Here is a 10590-nt window from a genome sequence, read left to right as displayed (position 1 = left end):
GCTTTTAGAGACCTACACTTGAACGTAGAGTTCGGACCGGGAATTTTGAAATTCGGAATGATTAAGATCTCGAGTGGATTACTTGAAGACATTGCGAATTCTCAGGATGACGTCTTAATTCAAGAGAAGAGGAATCTAATAGTACAAGGGAAGACGACTGAGTTCAAGATCGGGGCAGATAATGTTTTGCGGTGTAATGGTAGGATTTGTGTACCAGCCATTACAGATATGCGGAAAACGATTCTAGAAGAGGCGCATAAGAGTAAGCTGAGTATTCATCCTGGGGCAACAAAGATGTATCAGGATTTGAGGCAGAATTATTGGTGGCCAGGAATGAAGAAACATGTGGCGGAATATGTATCCACTTGTCTAACTTGTCAGAAAGCGAAGGTGGAACATCAGCGACCTGCTGGAATGTTGCAACCTTTAGATATACCTGAATGGAAGTGGGACAGCATTTCCATGGATTTTATAACCGGATTACCAAAGACAAGGAGAAAGAATGATTCCATATGGGTGATAGTGGATCGACTAACTAAATCTGCTCACTTTTTGCCGGTAAGGACCACCTATAAGGTAGATCAGCTAACGGAGATCTACATTGCTGAAATTGTGAGGTTACACGGGGTACCATCGAGCATTGTATCAGACCGTGATCCGAAGTTCACATCGCATTTTTGGGGAGCATTGCACGAAGCGTTGGGAACGAAGCTACGATTGAGTTCAGCTTACCATCCACAAACGGACGGACAGACTGAAAGGACGAATCAGTCCTTGGAAGATCTGTTGAGAGCATGTGTTTTAGATGATAGAGGAAGTTGGGATGATGTACTTCCGTTGATTGAGTTCACTTACAACAATAGTTTCCACGCAAGTATTGGAATGGCACCATATGAAGCTTTATACGGACGCAAGTGTCAGACGCCCTTGTGTTGGTATAAAGACGGTGAGAATATGATTGTCGGACCAGAGATGGTGCAACAGACCACAGCTAAAGTAAGGAAGATCAAGGAGAAAATGAAGACTTCACAAGATCGCCAGAAGAGTTACGCGGACAAGCGTCGCAGACTTTTGGAATTCGAACAGGGTGACCATGTATTTCTGAGAGTCACACCTACTACTGGAGTAGGTAGAGCCTTGAAATCGAAGAAGTTGACTCCGAAATTCATTGGACCATATCAGATTTCTGCACGAATTGGGCCGGTTGCTTATCGGATTGCATTACCTCCGATACTGTCCAATATCCATGACGTGTTTCATGTGTCGCAGTTGAGGAAATATCTCGCAGATCCATCTCACGTGATCGAACCAGACACAATCCAGCTAAAGGATAACCTGTCGTTCGAAGTACCACCCGTGAGAATTGATGACAGGAAGATTAAGCGGTTGAGGACCAAGGATGTTTCGTTGGTCAAGGTGATCTGGAACCCAATTACTGGAGATGCGACTTGGGAACTGGAGAGCAAGATGAGGGAACAACACCCAGAGTTATTTATCGATGCATAGTTTCGAGGACGAAACTAATTTTAGGGGGGGAGTAATGTAAGACCCATAATTTTAAAGTACCTTTTATGTATTTTTGGTATATTTTGGATTTTGGCTCGGAGGCTTTTAAGCCAAAGTTAATAATATTTTGGAGTTTTATAATCAAAAAGATATTTCGATGCCAATTAGAATTTCTCGTCGATAAATAAATTGAATTTAACTGCGGAAAATCCTTTACGGAGAATTTAAGGCGTTTCGGGTGAAACGGTAATTTAATAAATATCTAGATTTTGAGATATTTGTTAAGTTATATTTATTATATTTATATATGTTTGTTTGGAGGGAAAAAGAAAGGAAAACTAGAAGGAAGGAAAAGGAAAAGAAAATAGTATATAAAGGAAGGAAGGAAAAAGGAAGAAAGGAAAAACAAAGGAAAGAAAAACAAAGGAAGGAAATTCTAAAATTTCCATCTCCTTCCTCTGAGCCTCACGCAAGCAACCCAAAATTCCATCCTTCTCCATTTTTCGTTTTCGTTGCTTCCTTTCCTTCAAAACTAGTGACCCAAGGTTGGGTGTGAGTTAGATCAAGGTTTTCGCAACTCCACTCTTCCTCTTTGATTCGAAAACGAAGAAAAACGGTTTTGAGATCCAAACACAAACCCCTCTGTTTCTTCTAGATCCAAACCTCATTTCTCGAAGAGATAGAAGGGAAAGTTGCTCACCACCACGCTACGGTGCTAGTGAACTAATTTGGAAGCGGCGTTGCGAGCGGAGATTTTACCGGAATTACTCGCGGTACCGGAAACGCGCGTTAAAGCTAACGTTGAGGTAAGGGCTCCTTCCAAACTTCTAGCTTGCATTAGGGACTTATCTGTAGTTGTGTGGGAAGGAATTTGTTAGGGTTAAATGTATCGATTTGGGGAAAAACGAAACTAGTGCGTTATGGGTAAAAACCTTAGAGTTAGGTTTTGTTTATAGTGATGAATGTTTCGTGGTAAATGAAATTTGATGTATCTGGGTGTTATGTTGCGTGATTTGTGTTCGTTGTATTTGGTGTGTTCGTACTTGATGTTTGTTAATTGGTGTGGTTGTTGTGAATTATGGTTTGAATGTGAAAGTATGTTTGAATTTGTTTCTGTGGAATTTGAAAACCATTAGAGTTAAACGAGTATTAAAAATGGGGAATCTTTTAATACCTCGGTTTACTTAATGTGTATTTGAGGAAAATGTTTAAGTTAACTGGGCGTTGAGAATGGGGAATCTCTTAATGTCTCGGTTACTTAACTATCGTTTTTGAAAATCGTTTCGGTAAATGAGTATTAAGAATGGGGAATCTCTTAATGACTCGTTTACTGAATGTTTTGCGAGAAAATCGTTTAAGTCAAAAGTATATTAAGAATGGGGAATCTCTTAATATGACTGTTTGCTTAACGTTTTGTTTTGAAAATCATTAAGTTAAATCGGTATTAAGAACGGGGAATCTCTTAATGACTTATTTAATTAATGTTGTTTGAAAGTCGTTTAAGTTAAATGGGTATTAAAAATGGGGAATCTTTTAATATCTGCATTTGCTTAACGATTGTTGTGAATGGAGTCTGTGTATGCTCATGCATTTCATTTGGTAAATTGTGTCGACCCGTGATAGGTGACACCTTGGTAAACTGTACTGACCCGTGATAGGTTGTACGTTTACGATTTACTATTTAGTAATTCGTGTTGACCCGTGATAGGTGACACCTTGGTAAACTGTACTGACCCGTGATAGGTGGTACGTTTACGAGTTACTATTTAGTAAATCGTGTTGACCCGTGATAGGTGACACCTTGGTAAACTGTACTGACCCGTGATAGGTGGTACATTTACGATTTACATTTTTGGTGAATTGTGCTGACCCGTGATAGGTGGCACCTAGGTAAACAGTACTGGTCTGTGATAGGCGGTACGTTTACGATTCCCGCTTTTTCTTTTAGTAAATCGTGTTGACCCGTGATAGGTGACACCTCGGTAAACTGTACTGACCCGTGATAGGTGGTACGTTTATGATTTACGCATTTTAGTAAATCGTGCTGACCCGTGATAGGTGGCACCTCGGTAATTGGTACTTTGGCCTGCGATAGGCGGTACAATTATGATTTACGGCCCTTCGAGGAGGGTTTTGGTTTGGAATTCCGAGTCCATGCATTTTGGCATATACGCATTGCATTAGGGTGCTTGGCACACGAGTCGTGTTTGATTGAGTTTTATGATTGAGTGATTTGAATTTGATTTATCGTGTTAATTGCGTTGAAAATGCTAAGTGTTATGTGTTGATTATTGTGTGTAAGTATGATGGTTATCGAGATCCCAATTGCCGTGGTAATCGCGTAGAAATTGCTAAGTGTTAAGTTGTGAACTTGATTAGGAATGACTTAGGTTAATTCATGAATTTTTGGAAAAATGATCAGGGAAATCGATTTCCCAATCGATTGGATGGAAGTCAGGGGCTTGGCCAAATGAACAAAATCGATTAGCCAATCGATTTTGTAATCAGTTTTTCGAAAATCATTTACGAAATCGATTGCCCAATCGATTGGGCCTAAGTCAGGGACTCATCCATATTCGACCAAATCGATTTGGAAATCGATTGGCCATTAAGTCAGGGGCTCAGCTATCCTGTCAATCGATTGCCCAATCGATTGAATCAAGCCAGAGTTCAAAATTTCACTAAAAACCTTCAGGAAATCGATTTGGAAATCGATTGGTATTAAGTCAGGGGCTCCGTTATCCTGTCAATCGATTGCCAAATCGATTGATTCAGCCCAGGATTCTATTTTCATTAAAAATCTTCACCCCAATCGATTGCCCAATCGATTGGCTCAGTGAAAATCCTCAGTTTTAGTTGTATGATTAATTGCTCATGAATCTATCCATGTCTTGTTTTATTATGTGTTAATTAGGAGATCGAGAACTGCATTTTACCTTCATTTTCATTGGCAATGTACTGTATGAACTTTTCGCATATTGAAAATCCTGTTAAGGTGCATGCTTAGTTGAAAAGTTATTTTGAGCATTTAAAAACTTAATTGCTATGTGTTAACTGTTATTTTCTGGTTGGTGACCCTTTACACTATTGTGGAAATCTGGGCTTTGCCCTCAGATGAGAGTCAGGACGGCCCTACCGGTTCGTACCCTACGGACAGGAATGGAGATGGGAACGCTTGACTGCAGTTACGTTAGGAGGATCTCACGGGGCGCGTGGAGATTACTCAGGGTGTATAGCTTTTTGGTAGGATGATCAGATTAGGATGATGTATAGGGACTAGGGGTCCTTCTTTTTGGTTTGGAGTATTTTTAGTTTGGAAAACTGTACTTTTACTAATATTATCAGTTTGACATCATTTTTGAATGGGTTCCATGTACCATTTGATGTTGTGTAAATGTTTGGATTTATAATTGGAGAAACTTTCCGCTGCTTGTAAATTATAATGACTCAATTATTTATCCAAATGCATTTCCTGATTTAATTCTTTGTTTTATTTTAATTCCTTTTGAAAAAAAAATATACCCTCGCTTTGAAAAACGGGGTGTTACACGCACAAAGAAGGTCCAAAGTGCTTTAGTTCAATTCATGATCAATTCAATGGAAGCAAGGGACCAAGATGAAGGAAATGAAACAAAGTTTGTGATTGTCATCCAAGCAAGTGTTAAAGGCATGAACCATGGACTTGTTTCCCCATTTTGTGTTTAATTTTATTTGAGTTCTAAAATAAAAAAGTGTAAGGGACCAATTTGTCCAAATTAAGCCCAAATACACTTAGTTTACATTGTTTGTGTGTGTGTTTAATCCATTTAAAGCTTTAAATGGTGTGTGGTTTGTTTGAATTTAATGCAAATAACGTGCTAAATCAAATCAAGAGAAAACCCATCAACAACATTCAAATAGAATTAGAAAATGGTACAAACATGAAAGAAGGAGCAAGTTGTGCTTACATCAGTAAAAAGGCAATGAATTGCCATTAATTCAACCTTATTTATGAAGAAATAAAATTGTAACCACCCAAAGCAAGCATGGCACCCACACCACCATCATTGTAGTTTTCCCTCTTTATTTTCATTCAATTTGTAACCATTTAGAAATTATTTCAACTCTTGGCATTGATGTTAGATTAATTGGATGCATTTCTAACACTTAATGAGTATCCTTTTTGATTCATTTGTTTGTAATTAGCATGAGACCCTCTAGGTGGCCATTGCTAGCTCAACTCCACCATGCAGCTTAACCTAGCTTAGTTAACCATACAGCTAAGCCAAGGTCAACTCAACCATTTAGCCCAACCTAGCTCAATTCTCAACCATTTAGCTCATCCTAGCTCTGTTCTACCATTCCTCTCAACCTAGCTCAACTCCACCATTCAGGTGATGTTAAGCTCCACCTTGATCAACTACATCAAGCTCACCCTCATTTCAACTATAGTCAATTCGAAAGACACTAAGTTATTGTCCAAGTAGAAGTTGTGGTCCTTTTGACAAGCGCTCCATGGCATGCCATACGTCTTGCACGGATAAGAGAAGTGAGCTACATGTGCTCCACGTGCCCTGTACGAACAAGCTGCATAGAGAATGAGCAACCAGTTCCACGCATTGTAGTACTCATATGAATGACTAGTGTGGATCTTATAGATGAATTAGACATCCAATGAAGGGCCAATAAGGTCAAGATGAAAGGATATAAAAGGAGACACTAAGGAAGAAAAAGGGGAAGATTTATTATATCTAAAAAATGCATTTTTACCTCATCTACTATAGGATAACTCATATTTTTATCTTATGTGTACAAATGTGAACATCTTCTTTCTTTTTTATTTTACCTTTTTCCTTGTTCTCCTTATCAATCGGTTTTATTGCGGCAAACACATGTTGGTGAAACTTTTTCACATGAATTAGAATATTCATCTTACTTTTCAAAAGGGCATAATTTGTTCCAGTCAAGATCATCATACAAGTTGTATTGACTTTCATAATTCCCTCACCAAAATTACCACAGAAGAACTTAAGCTTGTATGCTAGTTGTTGGGACCATAATGTACAGTAGCATATTTGAAGCTCATTTAATTATCTCTTTCTTGTGGAACTTGAATTCAAACATTTCCAATACAAAGCCAACACCAACATTAATAGCAATAATGAGATATATCTATAAATAAACCACCTCAAATATTAACGTTGAAAACTCCTCAAAATGAAGATAAAAACTACGAGTTGTTAAGATCAAAGAAATAACTTCACAATATAAATTAGTAAGTATAACCCAATTCTTCTTAGTAGAGGTATTTGCGATGCGGTTTGAATCGATTAGGAGGCACAAATTTATTCGAATTAAAATTTAAAACGCAGTTTGGTTCGGTTTGGAAGACATTTTAAAAAATTGTAATTTGATCCGAATTAAAACGGTTTAAATTGGATAGGTGTTCAGTTAAAATATTGATTGAATGTTATTATCATAAAGTTACATTGTAGTAATTTTGAAATAAGATATACTAATAATTAACATTACGAAATAGTAATGGATTACATTTGATTACAACCCCAAGCATAGTTGTTAATACAAAATAATAAATAAATTAGTCGTTTACGTGTTGCACAAAATGTCATGATAGTACAATTATATCAAATACAAAATAATAGTTAACTTCCAAAATTCAATGGTCAATGAGACTAAGTGCTCAATATTTTTTATTCTTCTATAATACATAAAAATAAGAGATGAGATAATAATCTTTGTGAGTTATATAAAAGGGTAGGGTAGTTTGAAAGCAATTTTCAAACAAAAAACACTCAACAAATATTTAATATATGCAATCATAATCAATTTTGTCTTAACAATTAACTTTCAAACCACTTTTTTCTACTCTTTATTTAAATAGAGGACCATCTCCGTAAGCTCAACATAGAGACCAAGCTTACTTCGACTACTTTGTAAGGATGGTTTTGGCAAAAGTCCTAATTGGCATTCCAATTGTTCTACTCTTACAGTGATATTTGAGAAGAAAATATCAATCTACCCATGATAATTATTCAATCAAGTAAACTTATAATCTTTGATTGAATTCTTTCTATAATCATTAATTTATTCATTATGCAATCAACAATATCAATATAAGTCTAATACTAATGTTACATCATTCAGCACATAAATGCATGGATCAAACAACCAAAACTACCCCAGGTTTTGTCAATTATGTCAACACCAATTCGCTTAGCGAAATTCTAGTTCGCTTAGCAAAATTGTTACACGGTGAAAATAAAAATTTTCAAGACAAATTCGCTAAACGAAATTATAATTCATTAACATATGTTTAACATGATGATATGAACATGATTCGTATATGTTATGTAGTTCTACTATTTTCAATGTGATTGAAGATCTTTATATGTTATTATTATCTTACATATATACATTACCAAAATGCTTATTTTACTATTATTATTTTACATATAAGCACTAGCAAAATATGCTTAAATAGTGTAGTTCATAATCAAGGTCATATATTGATTTTCATTAGTTGATATGTGTAAAATAATATCATTGGAACTGTATGCTTGGTAATAGATGTCTCGCAATAACATTGGTTTCATTTTGAATATGATTTAAGAGAGGTCAAAATATTCTTTTTGTTGATATTGTGATATAGCAAATGAGATTTACTAATGACTGTCCTTTGTCCAATAAGGTTTATTGTAACTTAGGGGAACCCTTATGACTAATAGGTTTATTGGAGGCCTCAAGTGTGGGATGTCATCATATATGTTGTAGTTAATATATTATGATGCATTTAGTTTTGTTGGAATCATACTAGATTTTTCAATAAGGACATTCCTCTTCACCGTCGATTTCTCTAATTACTTCTAATGTGTCTTTGTTTGAAAACTCTAGCTCTCAGCACATATATTCTTCCCCTTATGAGTCATCCGAGTTGTGCAACTTCGTTGTCATAAGTCACTTGCCAAAAACCTTAATAATTACTCAGGTCATTTGGCAACCTCCTCCTTGTTATATGGTTACGTGTAATATAGATGAAGCTACTAAATGTAGTCTCAGGCCTTCTGCTTGTGGTGGTCTTTCCAGATATCATATTATCGCTTTTGTTGGGTGTTTCACAATGTCTCTAGGTACTCACAATGCTTTATTTGCTGATCTTATAGGCGCCATATTGGCAATTGAGATAGCTTTTGAGAAAGTGCGACATACCTTTTGTTAGTGTGCGATTTGACACTAGTTTCTTGGAGACTTCAAAATAGGTGGAAAAACTGTATTCATCTTACCTCCCAAAATGAGTTTTCACTGTTTGCATATTTTTAGGAAGGAAATTGTTATGTTGACTTACTGGCTAATTTTGATATTTCTGGACAGGATTTGATTTGGTGGAACATTATTCCTCATTTCATCTCAGAAGAGTTTTTTAAGAATAGAATTATTCTTCCTAATTATAGATTATCTTGATGGGTTTGAGTTTGGTTGTTGTCCCCCTTGTCTCACATTGTATTTTTTACTTTATTTCTATTAATATTATTTGGTGCGGCAGATGATTTATACTAATACATAAAAATAAGGTGAGATAATAATCTTAGATATAGTCACTTATAACTTATTCAGTCACAATCAATTTTGCTTAACAATTAACTTTCAAACTTCTCTATTATATATTACATACTTAAATAGAGGACCATCTTTGTTAGCTCAACGTGGGGCCAAGCTAACTTTGACTACTTTGTAACGGTGGTTTTGGCCAAAATCCCAATTAGCATCCTAAAAGTTATACCCTTATGTAAACAACAAACATCTAGCTACATGCAAAAGCTAGTTTTATCTTCACTTTGTTAACAAAGAAAAGAGAAAGCAAGAGAAAGAAGAGAAACAACCACTCTAGGGTTTCATAACATAGAATGAACCAAAACCACAGTTAATAGGGTTACAATGAGTATATATATAAAAGAATAGAATTGTCTAGAATTGTCTAAAATACCATTACTACTAATATATAATAATATTATCTAACATCTCCCCTCAAACTCACGATGCATTAACATGGAGCATCGAGAGTTTGTCAACTAAAAAAAAAAAACGAAAACATTTAATGGTGTAACGCCCCGGATTTTGATCCAAGACATTACTTAAAAATATTTATTTTCTTTCAAAAACGGCTTAATTTTTTTTTTTTTTTTTAAAGTGGTTCATCATATAATAAATAAAATTTCTCTAGTAAATAGTTTGATTCCATTTTAAAAAAACATCACAATGCGATTTATCGGATATTATTATTTGTAAAGATAATTTACTAATTGTAGAAAATGTTCGCTCAAAAATAGAATAACTCAAGTTTTTCCTAGCAGAAGGACCCCGCCTCCGCATTTCTATTAAAAATCAACGATGAGAAATAAATAAACTTAAAAATTGTATCACAACGGTTTTATCACGACAAATATTATTATTATTATTTTATTAAAGTACCCATTTTTCCCACGCGCGTGCGCCAAGCAAACGTCATTCATGCAATCCTTCAAGATCGTTAGTACCTAAATGTTGGTGTAAGGGGTCAGTTCATCCCACGGCAAAATTAGACCAAATAATAAGTTAACAACCATAAAATATAAATATAAAATCTTTTTGTAATAAAAGATTTAGAGAAAATGATTTTTATAATTCATAAGGTGTATCAAAAATTATAAAATATATCTAAACAACAAGTAGTAACTCACCTTAGAATCAATAATTATATAAAAATAACAATGGCAATAAAATGTATGCAAATTATGCATGTCCTAAACATACATGATCCGGATATAGCCAGCCACTAAGGCGTCCACACAGAAGTCACCCATACAAAGGGGAAAAATTAAACCAGCCACACAGGCGTCCACAAAGATGCATATGATATGTCATGAAATGATGTACAAATCACTAGCCACTTAGGCAACCACACAGAAAAATCATACACAAATAACCAGCCACTTAGGCAACCACAAGGAAAACCATTCAGTAATGCATTCAAAAATCAATTTCCTTATATTGGTAAATGAAAAAATAAAATTTTCATCAATTTCATCAAAACACGTATATTGTTCATAA

Source organism: Cicer arietinum, chromosome 1, assembly GCF_000331145.2.
Source record: "Cicer arietinum cultivar CDC Frontier isolate Library 1 chromosome 1, Cicar.CDCFrontier_v2.0, whole genome shotgun sequence".
Taxonomy (NCBI): Eukaryota; Viridiplantae; Streptophyta; class Magnoliopsida; order Fabales; family Fabaceae; genus Cicer; species Cicer arietinum.
The sequence above is the reverse complement of the archived record's forward strand: the minus strand, read 5'-3'. Positions refer to the sequence as shown.